This window comes from Prionailurus bengalensis, chromosome D2, assembly GCF_016509475.1.
Source record: "Prionailurus bengalensis isolate Pbe53 chromosome D2, Fcat_Pben_1.1_paternal_pri, whole genome shotgun sequence".
NCBI classification, from domain to species: Eukaryota; Metazoa; Chordata; class Mammalia; order Carnivora; family Felidae; genus Prionailurus; species Prionailurus bengalensis.
This window is the reverse complement of record NC_057351.1, coordinates 19,653,912-19,672,065: the sequence shown is the minus strand read 5'-3', so window position 1 is coordinate 19,672,065 and position 18,154 is coordinate 19,653,912.

Below are 18,154 nucleotides of genomic sequence, written 5' to 3'. Positions count from 1 at the left end.
GGCTCAGTCCGCTGAGTGTCCATCTTCGGCTCAGGTCATGATCTCATGGTTCTTGAGTTCAAGCCCCACATCAGGCCCTGTGCTGACAGCTCAGAGCCTGGAGCCTGCCTCAGATTCTGTCTCTCTCTCTCTCTCTCTCTCTCTCTCTGCCCCTCCATCACTCATTCTCTCTCTCTTTCTCTCCAAAATAAATAAACATTAAAATAATTAAAAAATAAATTTAAAAAACATACACAAACAACTTGGAACTAAAACAAAAAAAGCTTAGTCCAGACCACCAACTAGGAGACTCTATTTAACCACATTCACTCGATACCATTTAAGCCCAGAGCTTATATTACTCCTTGACTCTTTTTATTTTATTGTGTAATTTTTAGTGCTCAAGTTCTGTCTCCAATTATATTTTGTTAAGCTACTTGAGTAAGATATTTGAGAGCAGGGTTGGTGTCTTGTTCAGGAAATAGCCACAATTGGTAAACTCCCCTTTGGGTTATATGCTTTAATCCCTTGAAATGGCTTGCTTCCCTCCAGAAGAACTTATTGACTTCTTTGTGCCATGACACAGGAATACAACAGCTGGCTGCCTCTGGGAGGTTGAAAATAAACAGGTTCAGAAGCTCTGAGGACATAAAATGGACATTGTAGGTGGAGAAACAGCCCAAAATAAATACAGCTGTTGAGGCAGAAAATTTTATTTACTTTGGCTCTTTTGAGGTCTATACTGGGGGAGGAAGAGTTGCAAATCCTGAGACTTTTCATATACTGATGACAGAGACCCCACTGAGGGACTGATCTCTAGTGCTAGGCACATTTATACTAATCATTCAGTGTATATTTGATGATTAACAGATTGACTAGATAGCTCAAATGATGGAGGACATTTTAACAAAATGAAAATGATGAATTAAAGGTCTCTGCATTGGAGGGCCTATGTTAATGTACATTCTAGTTTGGAATATAACTCACACTGAACATTCTTTAGCAGCAAGCTTTTGTTTGCCACATAGACATAAGAGATAAGACATGACACTAGCTTCAAAGGCAGAAAATATGGCCTGTAGTCTTAATTTGCTAACTAGCCATATGACTTTAGTAAATCATCACAATATTCTGGGACCCAGTTTCTTCCACTATAGAGTGAAGGATTCAGAAAGAAGATCTAGAATGGGAGTAGTGGAAAAGTATGGGATGAAGAACCAGAAGGTCCACATTCACATCCTAGCTATGATCATTCATTCCTGTGAAAACTTGGATGGGAAAGAACATAATCCCCAAATCTCTCTCCACCTTTGCAGACAAGACAAATCACAGTCTTCTTCTGGTGTTGTAACCATGAATTAGAGAGTAGAATTTACATAAAAGTGCTTTAAATGGATATACAAGCATAGACATTGGTATCAGACAGAATCGGCTTTGAACCCTGACCCCCCCCCCACTTCCATGTGCTCATAGAAAGGTGACTTAAGACTTTTTACCTTACTTTCCTAATTCAGAAAATGCACATAATGATATCTACTTCATTGGGTTGCTGTAATAGTTAAATTATGTGTAGTAATATATGGAAATCACAAAGCACCATAAATAGTAATTATTATAGCTGGTAAAAGACAAATGGCATTGATATAAGATCTCTATCGCATTATTATATGGTGCTAATTAGCTAAATCCAAAAACAAACTAATTTTTTTACGTTTTGATCTCAATAAAAATTATTCTCCCTTTACAAAACATAACAAAACAAAAACACCAAACAATGAAACAGGGTGATCTAGTTTAAGTTGATCATGAACCTAGTTGTTTTCTGAAGCCCAGGAGAGAATAAAATCCAGACATCCAAACATTGTGGCTCAAGTTTAATTTGCCCTGCAAGGGCCTGTTGCATTGAGGTAAAAAATAATGGGAAAGTTTCCTTTAGAAAGAAAAGATCACAGTCCATTTTTCAGAAAGCAGCCCATGGAAATACTTGGGTGTGTAGTCGTCCAGAAAGCAAAAGCAAACATCCCAGACAGTCACTGTTGCAGATTGTGTTCTCAGGGCAACATTCCAGGCTTTTCTAAGATCCAGATCACAGGAGTAACTCTTTATCTTAATATCTCTCCAGATCTTGCCAATATCATAGGGTACACTTGAAATCAAACTTCATCCAGATGGCAAGAAATGAATTGAAACTCTCTTTATCTGACAACTGAATTAATCACTCATTCATCCACTGATTTATTCATTTAAAACACAGCTATTATTAGTCTAATAATATGCACTATACTAGATGCTACAACCATAAACTAGGCAAAGTCCCTGCTTTCAGTAATGATCTGAAATACAAAGATTCTCACACACATAACTCCAAATGTTTTGTAATGCCAGGTCTATAATGAGTAAATATTAAGATACATGAAACAATATTAAATGTGTCTACTCTATCACAAATATCTTACTGCTGACAATCTATCCTCCACAAAAGGGAAAGACTATATATATAAACATGTTCATGGAACATTATTCATGGTAGCAATATAAATGCCTAACAAATGGAATAATGGTTCAAAAAGCCAAGGTACATGAAAAAAATGGAATGCAGGCATTAAGAAGAATATAATTATAAAGATCAGCAAGATAAAAATAGCCTATTCATGTGAGATGATAGAAATAATACAAAATTATGATGTGTCAAAGACATTTAACTTGGGGTATAATTACATCTATTAAAAATACACATTTGTTTCTGAGTAAGGTCTGAAAGAGAATATAAAATTTTGTAGTTTTATAAAAGTAGTAAAATTTTAGTGATTTTTTTCTACCTTCTATAGTGTTGTTACATGTGTAAACAAAGTAAGAAGTTAACACATGCTGTGATTTGAGTAACGGGAGAAAATGTTTCTTAACCTTATAAATATCTCCTTCAGTACCATTTCACCAAATACTGGCTTATCAGTTTTAAATTCTCTTTCAAATCTGGTCTCTTTCTTCACCCTCACTAATATGCTTTAGTTTAGCTTCTCAGTTCACCTGCTTCTTGCACCCATTAATTCACCCATGTCTCCATTTTCAGACTTCACAGGTGTTTGTCCATTCAACTAATATTTATTTTTCTTAAATATTCAGTCCTGGTAATCAAACAACCTTCCCTCAACCCACCAGACATGTACATGTATATCATGTCTGTGCCTTGGATTGCCATCGTCCCTGATATTAGAGATGCATGTATAAAACATAAGCAGCTTTATGTTTTTTTGACATGACTCATTCTGAAATCCTTCCATTTGTTCCTGGGAGATAGAAGAGTGTACTTGGTAAGACTTTAGGTTCCACACAAGAATAGCTAACACACTTCTGAAGAATTAGACTAAGGTGAGGAATTTGTTATACAAGATAGAAGACTAATTAACAAGCCAAAATAAATAAAATAATGTGGGTACTCTGCTCCCAGTAATGATTGAGTAGCTCCTATCAGGCTAACCCTCCACATATAACAACTAAAATTCTGTAAAAACTATTAAAGAAAAAAAAAACTCCCTGAAATAACTGAAAAGCAACTAAAATCAGGTGGAAACTAGAGAGAAATTTACACTTAGATGAAGATAAATGAACTGAATTTTCCATTTGAAAATGGATTTTTATTTGAGGGCAAGTATTAGTTCACTAAAACTCAAGTAGAAGCCTATAATCTTAGTGGCTTGAAAACAAAATAACAGTTTGGGGAAAACACAGTAGCTGAAAATAAGGGGAGAAACCCAGGAAAGGGAAGATCCAGAAAGGGAGAGTCCCAAATTCTGCGTATAAATTTTCCCCAAACCTCTGGCTGACCCTTAAACTGTGCATGTATGGAGGAGACTAACTATTCCTGCTAAGGCTAAAGGGGTTAAACAGAGATTTTCACCTGCAAGGTAGACAGATTAGGAGTATGAGGTCAGCAAAATTAATTGCCTGCAAAACCAACAGTTTCAGGGGAATATAACAGAATTCAGAAACTACAAAATATCATTTACAGTGTCTAGGATATAATCCAAAATTATTAGACATATAAAAATAGAATAATTTAATAATGCATACTGAAGAGTAAAGGCAATTAGTGGAGACTAATAGATCAGATGTTGGAATTATAAAAAATGTTATTGTACCTAGAGGAAACTAGAAGAAACGAGAAGACAGATGAAAACATATTCATAATGAATGAAAAAGTAGAAAATCCTCCAGCAGAGAAATAGTAACTATTTTTTTTAATAAAAAACTTTAGAATAGAAAATACATATGAAATTTAAAAATAAGAGATTTTTTCCTCAGGAATAGATGGTATGAAAAATAAAACAAAATAAAAAGCCCAGAAGCAGATTCATGAAAGTGTAGATACTTGATATAGAACTGAACTGACATTGAAGACCAGTGGGTAAAAAATAGATATCCACACTAAAAAAAAAAAAAAAAGGATTACTCTCTCATACCACACGTGCAGTCAATCGTATACTGATTAAAGATTTAAATGTAAAAGGCAAAAATTTAAAAATTTTAGAGGATAATATACCAGAAAATATTCATGACCTTTTGGCTGATAAAGAATTCTAAACAAGAAACAAAAAGTACTAAACACAAAATTATAAACTGACAAATTTGAAAGTATTTAAAAAATTTTAAAGCTAGATATAACAGAGTACACTACCATTTTTATAAGAAGAGAAAATAGAGTGTATATACAGTTATTGTTGTAAAAGAAGCAGAGAAAAGATAACCAACAGATGAAAATGATTATCTATCTACATGGAGTAGAGTGGTTGGGAACTGGATGAAGAGTGAATAGAGATCATGACTTCTTTGAGCTAACAATTAATTATTAATGATTCATCTTATTATATATTGTTAATAATATATAGTAAATATATATATTCTGTCAACATATAAATATTTTTAAAGTTAAGTAAATATGATTTTTTTAAAACCCAAACTCTAAAATTGAACACAAACAGAAACATAAGACTCTACCTATAAGTCAAATTGATAGAACACTTAACCACACAGGGAAAATAATTCAAGTAAATTTTTTTTTTAACTTTTGAGAGCGAGGGTGCAAGCAGGGGTGGGGGCAGAGGGAGAGACAGAGAAAATCTTAAGCAGGCTCCGTGCTCAGTGCAGGGTCCAATGCAGGACTCAATCCCACAATCCTGGGATCATGACCTAAGCCAAAATCAAGAGTCAGATATTCAATAGACTGAGCCACCCAGGCGCCCCTCAAGTAAATTTTAAACAGAATTACCTGACTGTTCACCTTTTGTATGATAGAGGATAAAAAAGTGCTGCAAATAAATTTGGAATTCGATTTAGTTTTGTTTTGAATAACGGTACTGCTCTAAAACTGTTTTGTGTGCAGTGTAGAATAGAGCAAATGTATAAATGTTTGTGGTGTTGCTTGGGAAGCAGGGTTTTCACTATGGAAAAAGAGACATACCAAAATGGAATGAGAGAAGATAGCAAGTAACCCTGTGGTATTAGATCTGAATTCGAAGTATCAGCAAGAACTCGAGATTTTTTTAAGGGAATTTCCTGGTAGCTAGCAACAATGAGGCCCCAGTAGCAATGAGCACACTTAGAGCCCAGACGTTATATACTAAATCTCAATCCCAGCTAAAAGGAACAGAGCTACCTGGAGAAACGTCTGATACCGGGTCTAGGATAAGGAGTGTACAAAATAAACCTGAAATATCACATGGCGCCAGAAAGCAAATGCATGCTTAATGACTAGCGAATTCATGTTGTTAACAGCAACAGAGCTACTTTCCAAATGAAAAATTATTTGCAGCACTAATATGTGAAAGGGAAAAAGCAAAACTGCGGGGCTCAGATCCCTGGTCTTTCACCCTCCATCTTATTTCATATCTTCATTCAGTGGCAGCCTCTAAGACCAAGATTTTGAGAACCATTGATGTATTGAAAAGAGCCTGGATTTAAATGTCCAGAGACCTGGACTCTAACCCATATTTGGCCAAACACTCCCATATAGTCTTAGATAATTATTTAGTCTCTCTGGGCTAAATTTACATGTATTTACTTATATGTAAAGCAGGGCTAAAGCTACTAATTTGCCTATTTCACACTTGTGAGGGTCAAAGAAGATAATTGTGAATACTCTTTACAAGGTTAAATAGAATGGTTCTACACTAGTGTAATTTATTACACCCCATGGAACATTTAGACATATTCTTGTACACCATTTGGCAGCTGTCATTCTTAGCTGTTGCCAAATGGTAAGGTAACAATAACAGATATTTAATACATATCGGGGGAAGATGGAAGTTGCTCTTCACCCTTCCTTTCACCACAGCTTTACTAGTCACATATGGTGTCAGGCATCTGACAGTACAAAGATAAAGATGCCATGGGTTCACTGTGTAATAAAGGAAAAATAGCATAAATAAAATACTTGAATGTAGTATGAGGACGATGCTGGAAACACTTATATTACACTTGCAACCAGAAAACAATGCAATAGGCAGTGCCAGGATTCAGGGTAGAGAGGGGTGGCAGGGAACAAACACCACATAGAAATGAAGGTGCCAGAGGAGCCAAGATGGCAGAACAGCATGGAAGCTTTTTGTGTGTCTCACATCCATGAAATAGAGCCAGACCAACACTAGCCCATCCCACACACATAGAAAACTGATCGGAGGATTAACACAACAATCTGCACAACCTGAACCACAGAGTTCAGCAGGTACACAGTGCAGAGAGCTGAACATGGGGAGTGAGAAGCCATGAAAGGTAGGGTACTGCTTTTGCGAGCAGAGAGGACTGAGACTGGGGAGGGGGAGAGAATATGGGAAAAGCACCCCTCCCCAAAAGCAGCTGGAGAGAAAGTGGAAAATTGGAAACAGCTGCAGGGACTAAACTAAAAATGGAGAAAGGAGGAAGGAGAGGGTTTAAATTGTATTATGACTGTAAACAAGGGGGAGCGCAAAGGCTGCAACTCCACAGTTTGATACCTGGTGGTACTCTGATGGAAAGAGTGAATCCCCAGGAACAGAGTGGGGTCTGGGAGGTTCTTGGGCCACACAGGAAAAACTGGTTCCACCACTGGAAGGTCATTTGGTAGAGACTGTTGAAGCCACGTGGTCCCAGTAGACCCCAGAAAACAGCTACATTCACTGGTGCTGGGGCAAGGTCGTTAAGGGTGAAGCCTGGTACCAGATGTGTGTTGTGATTTTTCATAATCCCTGAAATGCTGCTGCTACACTATCTTGTGAAATTTTTCTGGGTTGGGCTGGCACCTGGCTGCAGTCTCAGGGCACTGGCAGCAGCAAGGTCCAGCAAGCGTTTCTGGGTGCAGCCAGCATTCAGCCATTTCTTGGTGAGACCCTCCCGCAGTGGGGCAAAAGGGGTCAAAGCCGCAGTCCTTCAGAAGTAAGGAGCCGGAGAAAATAGCTGCATCTGAGACAAAACTTGGGAGAAAGGTACTGCCTGGGGCCTGGCCACAGAAAGTGAAAAAGCTGGGAGTGGACAAGAGCTAAAGACAGAGGACAGGTGCGTGATTGCTGATCTGGGAGAACAGACTTGGTAGTTGGGTGGCACCATTTTCACCGCTCCCGCACATACGCATACGCTCCTACCAGTGCCACAACAATCCACCCCAGTAGGATAGCAGCGCCATCTAGTGGAGGGCGGAGCTGTTACACTGAATCCCACCCAACTGGGCCAACGTCGCTCTTCAAGAACACAAGTCTCACCACCGGCTTAATTTACGGAATATAAAGAGCTACATAGACTGACTTCTAGGGGAAAACGAAGCAATTTCAGTCCTACTTCAATCTGTTAGGTTCATCTATTCAATTTTCTTTCTTTTTTTTTCTTTTTCCTTTAAATCTTTTACACTTCTTTTCTTTTTCTTGAATACAGAAAGAGAAAAAATTCATTTTTGCTTTGAATTTTTATTAAAAATACCTTTAATTTTTATTACTATATTTTTTACTTTTGTGTAAATTTTTTCAAATTCTACTTTACTTCCATCATTTCATTTAGTCTACTTCAGTGTACTCACCTTTTCGAATTTTCAAACAACTTCCTTTTTTTCCTTTTTCTTGAATGCAGAAAGAGAAAAACTTCATTTTTACTTTAAATTTCTATTAAAAATATTTTTCTTTAAGTTTTTTACTTTATTTTTGCTTTTATGTAAATTTTTTCAAACTCTATTTATTTTCATAATTTTATTTTAGTCTACTACAGTGTATTCAATTTTTCAAATTTTCAAACGATTTTCTTTTTTTCTTTCTTTTTTAAAATCTTTTTTCTCTTTTTTGTTTCTTTTATTTATCTTGAGTACAGGAAAAGAAAAGATTCAAATTTATTTTTAATTTTTATAAATTTCCTTTAATTTTTCGACTTTATTCTTTACTTTTATGTTATTTTTCAAATTCTATTTTACTCCCATTATCTCATTTAGCCTACTTCGTTTATTCGTGTATTCATTTTTTTCAAATTCTCAAACGATTTCCCTTTTTTCTCCCCCTCTTTTTTTCCCCTAATCTGTCAAACCACTTTCAACACCCAGACAAAAACACACCTAGAATCTAGCATCATCTATTTCATTTATGTGTGTGTGTTTTTAATTTTTTAATTTTAATATTTTTTTAATTTTAATATTTTTTATTTTAATTTTTCTACCTTATTAATCCCTTTTCTCCCATCAAAATGACAAAACAACAGAATTCACCCCAAAAGAAAGAGCACGAAGAAATGACAGCCAGGGATTTAACCAACACAGATACAAATGAGATGTCTGAACCAGAATTTACAATCACGAGAATAAGAATACTAGCTGGAGTAAAAAATAGATTAGAATCCCTTTCTGCAGAGATAAAAGAAGTAAAAAATAGCCAGAATGAAATTAAAAATGCTATAGCTGAGCTGCAATCATGGATGGAAGCAGTGGCAGCAAAGATGGATGAGGCAGAACAGAGAATCAGCAATATAGAGGACAAACTTATAGGGAATGAAGCAGAAAAAAAGAGGGAGATTAAGGCAAAAGAGCACAATTTAAGAATTAGAGAAATCGGGGAAGTGAAGTGCGTTCATCCCAAGCTAAGGACTTGTTGAGGAGGTCAGCATACTTAAAAGTGACACAGGCGCCTTTTACACTGCTAAGCACTGGAAATACCTGCAAGAGTCACAGTGCTGGCTTGAAGATGGCGGCATAAGAGGACCCTGGGCTCACCGTGTCCTGCAGATCACTTACATTCCACCCACACCTGCCTAAATAACCCAGAAAACCACCAGAAGACGAGCAGAATGGATTCTCCAGAGCCAAGTGTAGTTGAGAGGCCCACAGAAGAGGGTAGGAAGGGCGGAGAGGCAGTACGTGCTCATGGACTGGTGGGAGAGAGATGGGGCAGAGGGGCAGTCTCCTGGGAAAGCAGAGCCCCTGAGTCTGGCTTGCAAAAGTGGAGGGGCCAGATGGAGTGTGTTCTGACAGCAAGTGGAACTTAACATCTGGAAGGTTATAAGCTAACAGCTCTGCTCGGAGAGCAGAAGGGCTGGAGGACAATGGGAGGGAGAGGTGTTGAGCCCCGGACAACAGACCACAGGTTGGTGGGGAACAAAAGTGCTTGCCAGCGCCATCTCCTTCACCCATCCCCCATCCAAAATCCCAAAGGGAACCAGTTCCTGTCAGGGAACTTGCTTGCACCACATAAACACCCAACGCTGTGCTTCTGAGGATCCATCCTCCGGGCGGGACTGACTCCCTACCAGTGCCGCAGGGCCCCTCCCGAAGCAGATCACCTAAGGAAAAGCGAGCTGAGCCTGCCCCTCCTGCCCCTGTGCACCTTGCTGATCCACCCCAGCTACTACACCAGATGCCCAGCACCACAAGCCTGGCAATGTGCAAGTAGCCCAGATGGGCCACGCCACCCCACAGTGAATCCCGCCCCTAGGAGAGGGGAACAGAAGGTACACACCAGTCTGACTGTGGCCCCAGCGGTGGGCTGGGGCCAGACATCAGGTCTGACTGCAGCCCCGCCCACCAACACAAGTTATTCAAGACAGCACAGGGGAAGTGCCCCAAAGTTCCGCACCACTCCAGGGACTATCCAAAATGACTAAACGGAAGAATTCCCCTCAAAAAAAACCCCCAGGAAATAATGACAGCTAATGAGCTGATCAAAAACAATGTAAACAATATAACAGAAAGTGAATTTAGAATAATAGTCATATAATTAATCACTGGGCTTGAAAACAGTATAAAGGACAGCAGAGAATCTATTGCTACAGAGATCAAGGGACTAAGGAACAGCCAGGAGGAGCTAAAAAATGTTATTAATGAGCTGCAAAATAAAATGGAGATGACCACAGCTCGGATTGAAGAGGCAGAGGAGAGAATAGGTGAACTAGAAGATAAAATTATGGAAAAAGAAGAAGCTGAGAAAAAGAAAGATAAAAAAACCCAGGATTATGAGGGAAAAATTAGAGAACTAAAGATGCACTAAAGAGAAATAATCTACACATAATTGGTATTCCAGAGGAGGCAGAGAGAGGAAAAGGTGCTGAAGGTGTACTTGAAGAAATAATAGCTGAGAACTTCCCTGATTTGAGGAAAGAAAAAGGCATTGACATCCAACAGGCACAGAGAACTCCCTTCAGATGTAACTTGAATCGATCTTCTGCACGACATATCATAGTGAAACTGGCAAAATACAAAGACAAAGAGAAAATTCTGAAAGCAGCTAGGGATAAACATGCTCTAAAATATAAAGGGGGACCAATAAGACTAGTGATGGATCTCTCTACTGAAACTTGGCAGGCCAGCAGGCCAAAAAGGAATGGCAGAAAATCTTCAATGCGATGCACAGAAAAAGCATGCAGCCAAGAATCCTCTATCCAGGAAATCTGTCATTTAGAATAGAAGGAGAGATAAAGGTCTTCCCAAACAAACAAAAACTGAAGGAACTCATCACCACTAAACCAGCCCTACAAGAGATCCTAAAAGGGATCCTGTGAGACAAAATACCAGAGACATCGCGACAAGCATGAAACCTACAGACATCAAAATGACTCTAACCCATATCTTTCTATAATAACACTGAATATAAATGGACTAAATGCGCCAACCAAAAGACATAGGGTATCAGAATGGATAAAAAAACAAGACCCATCTATTTGCTGTCTACAAGAGACTCATTTTAGACCTGAGGACACCTTCAGATTGAGAGTGAGGGGATGGAGAACTATTTATCATGCTACTGGAAGTCAAAGAAAGCTGGAGTAACCATACTTATATCAGACAAACTAGACTTTAAATTAAAGGCTGTAACAAGAGATGAAGAAGGGCATTATATAATAATTACAGGGTCTATCCATCAAGAAGAACTAACAATTATAAATGTCTATGTGCCGAATACAGGAGACCCCAAATGTATAAAACAATTAATCACAAACATAAGCAACCTTATTGATAAGAATGTGGTATTTCAGGGGACTTTAACACCCCACTTACAGAAATGGATAGATCATCTAGACACACAGGCAATAAAGAAACAAAGGCCCTGAATGAGACATTGGATCAGATGGACTTGACAGATATATTTAGAACTCTGCATCCCAAAGCAACACAATATACTTTCTTCTCGAGTGCACATGGAACATTCTCCAAGACAGATCCACATACTGGGTGCTAGTAAGTCCTTCATAAGTATACAAGAATTGAGATCATACCATGCATACTTTCAGACCACAATGCTATGAAGCTTGAAATCAACCACAGGAAAAAGTCTGGAAAACCTCCCAAAGCATGGAGGTTAAAGAACACCCTACTAAAGAATGAGTGGGTCAACCAGGCAATTAGAGAAGAAATTAAAAAATATATGGAAACAAATGAAAATGAAAATACAACAATCCAAATGCCTTGGGATGCAGCGAAGGCAGTCCTGAGAGGAAAATACATTGCAATCCAGGCCTATCTCCAGAAACAAGAAAAATCCCAAATACAAAATCAGACAGCACACCTAAAGGAAATAGAAGCAGAGCAGCAAAGACACCCCAAACCCAGAAGAAGAAGAGAAATAATAAAGATCAGAGCAGAAATAAACAATATAGAATCTAAAAAACTGTAGATCAGATCAATGAAACCAAGAGTTGTTTTTTTGAAAAAATAAACAAAATTGATGAACCTCTAGCCAGGCTTCTCAAAAAGAAAAGGGAGAGGATCCAAATAGATAAAATCATGAATGAAAGTGGAATTATTACAACCAATCCCTCAGAAATACAAGCAATTATCAGGAAATACTATGAAAAATTATATGCCAACAAACTGGACAACCTGGAAGAAATGGACAAATTCCTAAACACCCACACACTTCCAAAACTCAAACTGGAAGAAATAGAAAGCTTGAACAGACACATAAGCAGCGAAGAAATTGAATCAGTTATCAAAAATCTCCCAACAAATAAGAGTCCAGGACCAGATGGCTTCCCTGGGGAATTCTACCAGACATTTATAGCAGACATAATACCTATCCTTCTCAAGCTATTCCAAAAAATAGAAAAGGAAGGATAACTTCCAGACTCATTCTATGAAGCCAGCATTACTTTGATTCCTAAACCAGACAGACACCCAGTAAAAACAGAGAACTACAGGCCAATATCCCAGATGAATACAGGTGGAAACATTCTCAATAAGATACTAGCAAATCGAATTCAACAGCATATAAAAAGAATTATTCACCATGATCAAGTGGGAGTCATTCCTGGGATGCAGGGCAGATTCAACATTTGCAAATCAATCAACGTGATACATCATATTAATAAAAGAAAAGATAAGAACCATATGATCCTGTCAATCGATGCAGAAAAAGCATTTGACAAAATTCAGCATCATTTGTGAATAAAAACCCTCGAGAAAGTCGGGATAGAAGGAACATACTTAAACATCATAAAAGCCATTTATGAAAAGCCCACAGCTAACATCATCCTCAATGGGGAAAAACTGAGAGCTTTTTCCGTGAGATCAGGAACACGACAGGGATGTCCACTCTCACCGCTGTTGTTTAACATAGTGCTGGAAGTTCTAGCTTCAGCAATCAGACAACAAAAGGAAATCAAAGTCATCCAAATTGGAAAGATGAAGTCAAGCTTTCACTTTTTGCAGATGACATGATATTATACATGGAAAATCTGATAGACTCCCCCAAAAGTCTGCTAGGACTGATACATGAATTCAGCAAAGTTGCAGGATACAAAATCAATGTACAGAAATCAGTTGCATTCTTATACACTAATAATGAAGCAACAGAAAGACAAATAAAGAAACTGATCCCATTCACAATTGCACCAAGAAGCATAAAATACCTAGGCATAAATCTAACCAAAGATGTAAAAGATCTGTATGCTGAAAACTATAGAAAGCTTATGAAGGAAATTGAAGAAGATATAAAGAAATGGAAAAACATTCCTTGCTCATGGGTTGGAAGAATAAATATTGTTAAAATGTCAATACTACCCAAAGCTATCTACACATTCAATGCAATCCCAATCAAAATTGCACCAGCATTCTTCTCAAAGCTAGAACAAGCAATCCTAAAATTTGTATGGAACCACAAAAGGCCCTGAATAGCCAAAGGAATTTTGAAGAAGAAGACCAAAGCAGGAGGCATCACAATCCCAGACTTTAGCCTCTACTACAAAACTGTCATCATCAAGACAGCATGGTATTGGCACAAAAACAGACACATAGACCAATGGAATAGAATAGAAACCCCAGAACTAGACCCACTAACATATGGCCAACTCATCTTTGACAAAGCAGGAAAGAACATCCAATGGAAAAAAGACAGTCTCTTTTACAAATGGTGCTGGGAGAACTGGACAGCAACATGCAGAAGAATGAAACTAGACCACTTTCTTACACCATTCACAAAAATAAACTCAAAATTGATACAGAACCTGAATGTGAGACAGGAAATCATCAAAACCCAGTGGAGAAAGCAGGAAAAGACCTCTCTGACCTCAGCCGTAGCAATCTCTTACTTGACACATCCCCAAAGGCAAGGGAATTAAAAGCAAAAGTGAATTACTGGGACCTTATGAAGATAAAAAGCTTCTGCACAGCAAAGGAAACAACCAACAAAACTAAAAGGCAAACAACGGGATGGGAAAAGATATTTGCATATGACATATCGGACAAGGGGCTAGTATCAAAAATCTATAAAGAGCTCACCAAACTCCACACCCAAAAAACAAATAACCCAGTGAAGAAATGGGCAGAAAACATGAATAGACACTTCTCTAAAGAAGACATCCGGATGGCCAACAGGCACATGAAAAGATGCTCAACGTCGCTCCTCATCAGGGAAATACAAATCAAAACCACACTCAGATATAACCTCATGCCAGTCAGAGTGGCCAAAATGAACAAATCAGGAGACTATAGATGCTGGAGAGGATGTGGAGAAACGGGAACCCTCTTGCACTGTTGGTGGGAATGCAAACTGGTGCAGCCACTCTGGAAAACTGTGTGGAGGTTCCTCAAAAAATTAAAAATAGACCTACCCTATGACCCAGCAATAGCACTGCTAGGAATTTACCCAAGGGATACAGGAGTACTGATGCATAGGGGCACTTGTACCCCAATGTTTATAGCAGCACTCTCAACAATAGCCAAATTGTGCAAAGAGCCTAAATGTCCATCAACTGATGAATGGATAAAGAAATGGTAGTTTATATACACAATGGAGTACTACGTCGCAATGAGACAGAATGAAATATGACCCTTTGTAACAACGTGGATGGAACTGGAGAGTGTGATGCTAAGTGAAATAAGCCATACAGAGAAAGACAGATACCATATGTTTTCACTCTTATGTATATCCTGAGAAACTTAACAGAAATCCATGGGGGAGGAGAAGGAAAAAAAGATGTTAGAGTGGGAAAGAGCATAAGAGCATAAGAAATGCTTAAAAACTGAGAACAAAGTGAAGGTTGATGGGGGGGTGGGAGGGAGGGGAGGGTAGGTGATGGGTATTGAAGAGGGCATCTTTTGGGATGAGCACTGGGTGTTGTATGGAAAATAATTTGACAATAAATTTTATATATTAAAAAAAAAGAATTAGAGAAATCAGTGACTCATTAAAAAGGAACAACATCAGAATCATAGGGGTCCCAGAAGAGGAAGAGAGAGAGATAGGGGTAGAAAGGTTATGAGAGGAAATCATAGCAGAAAACTTTCCTAACCTGGGGAAAGACACAGACATCAAAATCCAGGAAGCACAAAGGACCCCCATTAGATTCAACAAAAACCGACCATCAACAAGGCATATCATAGTCAAATTCACAAAATACTCAGGCAAGGAGAGAATCATGAAAGCAGCAAGGGAAAAAAAAGTCCCTAACTTACAAGGGAAGACAGATGAGGTTTGCAGCAGACCTATCCACAGAAACTTAGCATGCCAGAAAGGAGTGACAGGATATATTCAGTGTGCTGAATCAGAAAAATATGCAGCCAAGAATTCTTTATCCAGCAAGGCTGTCATTCAAAATAGAAGGAGAGAGTAAAATTTCCCAGACAAACAAAAATTAAAGGAGTTTGTGGCCACTAAACCAGCCATGCAAGAAATTTTAAGGGGCACTCTCTGAGGGGAGAAGAGATGTATATATATATATATATATATGTATATGTATATATACACACACACATGTATATACATATGTATATGTATATATACATGTATCTATACATGTATCTATATGTATATACATGTGTGTGTATATATATATGTGTATATATATACCAAAAGCAGCAAAGATTAGAAAGGACCAGAGAACACCACCAGAAACTTGAAACTTGAACTCTACAAGCATCATAATGGCAAAAAATTCATATTTTTCACTCTAAAAGTCACTCTAAATTTCAATGGATCAATGCTCCAATCAAAAGACACAGGGTAACAGAATGGATAAGAAAACAAGATCCATCTATATGCTGTTTACAAGAGACCCACTTTAGACCTAAAGACACCTTCAGATTGAAAATAAGGGGATGGAGAACCATCTATCATGATAATGGTCAACCAAAGAAAGCCGGAGTAGCCATACTTATATCAGACAATCTAGACTTTAAAATAAAGACTGTATCAAGAGATGCAGAAGGGCATTATATCATAATCAAGGGGTCTATAGACCAAGAAGACCTAACAATTGTAAACATTTATGCGCCAAATGTGAGAGCACCCAAATATATAAATCAGTTAATCACAAACATAAAGAAACTCATCAATAGTAATACCATAATAGTAGGAGACTTCAACACCCCACTCACAGCAATGGACAGATCATCTAATCAAAAAATCAACAAGGAAACAACGACTTTGAATGACCACTGGACCAGATGGACTTAACAGATATATTCAGAACATTTCATCCTAAAGCAGCAGAATATACATTCTTCTCCAGTGCACATGGAATGTTCTCCAGAATAGACCATATACTGGGACATAAATCAGCCCTAAGTAAGTATAAAAAGATTGAGATCATACCGTGCATATTTTCAGACCACAATGCTATGAAACTCAAAATCAACCACAAGAAAAAATTTGTAAAGGTAACAAATGCTTGGAGACTGAAGAACATCCTACTAAAGAATGAATGGGCTAACCAAGCAGTTAAAGAGGAAATCAAAAAGTATATGGAAGTCAATGAAAATGATAACACCACAACCCAAAACCTCTGGGACGCAGCAAAGGCGGTCATAAGAGGAAAGTATATAGCAATCCAGACCTTCCTAAAGAAGGAAGAAAGATCTCAGATACACAACCTAACCTTACAGCCTTAAGGAGCTGGAAAAAGAACAACAAATAAAACCCAAAACCAGCAGAAGACAGGAAATAATAAAGATTAGAGCAGAAATTAATGCTATCGAAACCAAAAAAACAAAAAAAAACCAAAAAACAAAAAACAGTAGAACAGATCAAGCAAACCAGAAGCTGGTTCTTTGAAAGAATTAACAAAATTGATAAACCACTAGCCAGTTTGATCAAAAAGAAAAAGGAAAGGACCCAAATACATAAAATCAAGAATGAAAGAGGATAGATCACAACCAACACAGCAGAAATAAAATTAATAATAAGAGAATATTATGAGCAATTATATGCCAATAAAATGGGCAACCTGGAAGAAATGGACAAATTCCTGGAAACATATACACTACCAAAACTGAAACAGGAAGAAATAGAAAATTTGAACAGACCCATAACCAGTAAGGAAATCGAATTAGTAATCAAAAATCTGCCAAAAAACAAGAGTCCAGGGCCAGATGGCTTTCCAGGGGAATTCTACCAAACATTTAAGGAAGAGTTAACACCTATTCTCTTGAAACTATTCCAAAAAATAGAAATGGAAGGAAAACTTCCAAACTCTTTCTATGAAACCAGCATTACCTTGATTCCAAAACCAGAGACCACACTAAAAAGGAGAATTATAGACCAATTTCCCTGATGAACATGGATGCAAATATCCTCAACAAGTTATTAGCCAACAGACCCCAAACAATACATTAAAAAAATTATTCACCACGACCAAGCAGGATTTTTACCTGGGATGCAGGGCTGGTTCAATATCCACATAACAATTAACGTGATTCATCACATCAATAAAAGAAAGGACAAGAACCATATTACCCTCTCAATAGATGCAGAGAAAGCATTTAACAAAATACAGCATCTTTTCTTGATAAAACCCTCAACAAAGTAGGCATAGAAGGAGCATACCTCGAGATCATAAAAGCCATATATGAATGACCCAACGCTAATATCATCCTCAATGGGGAAAAACTGAGAGCTTTCCCCCTAAGGTCAGGAACAAGACAGGGATGTCCATTGTCGCCACTGTTATTCAACATAGTATTGGAAGTCTTAGCCTCTGCAATCAGATGACACAAAGAAATAAAAGGCATCCAAATTGGCCAGGAGGAGGTCAAACTTTCACTCTTCACAGATGACATGATACTCTATATGGAAAACCCAAAAGACTCCATCAAAAAACTGCTAGAATTGATTCATGAATTCAGCAAAGTGGCAGTACATAAAATCCATGCACGGAAATCGGTTGCCTTCCTATACACCAACAATGAAGCGACACAAAGAGAAATCAAGGAATCGATCCCATTTACAGTTGCACAAAAAAACCATGA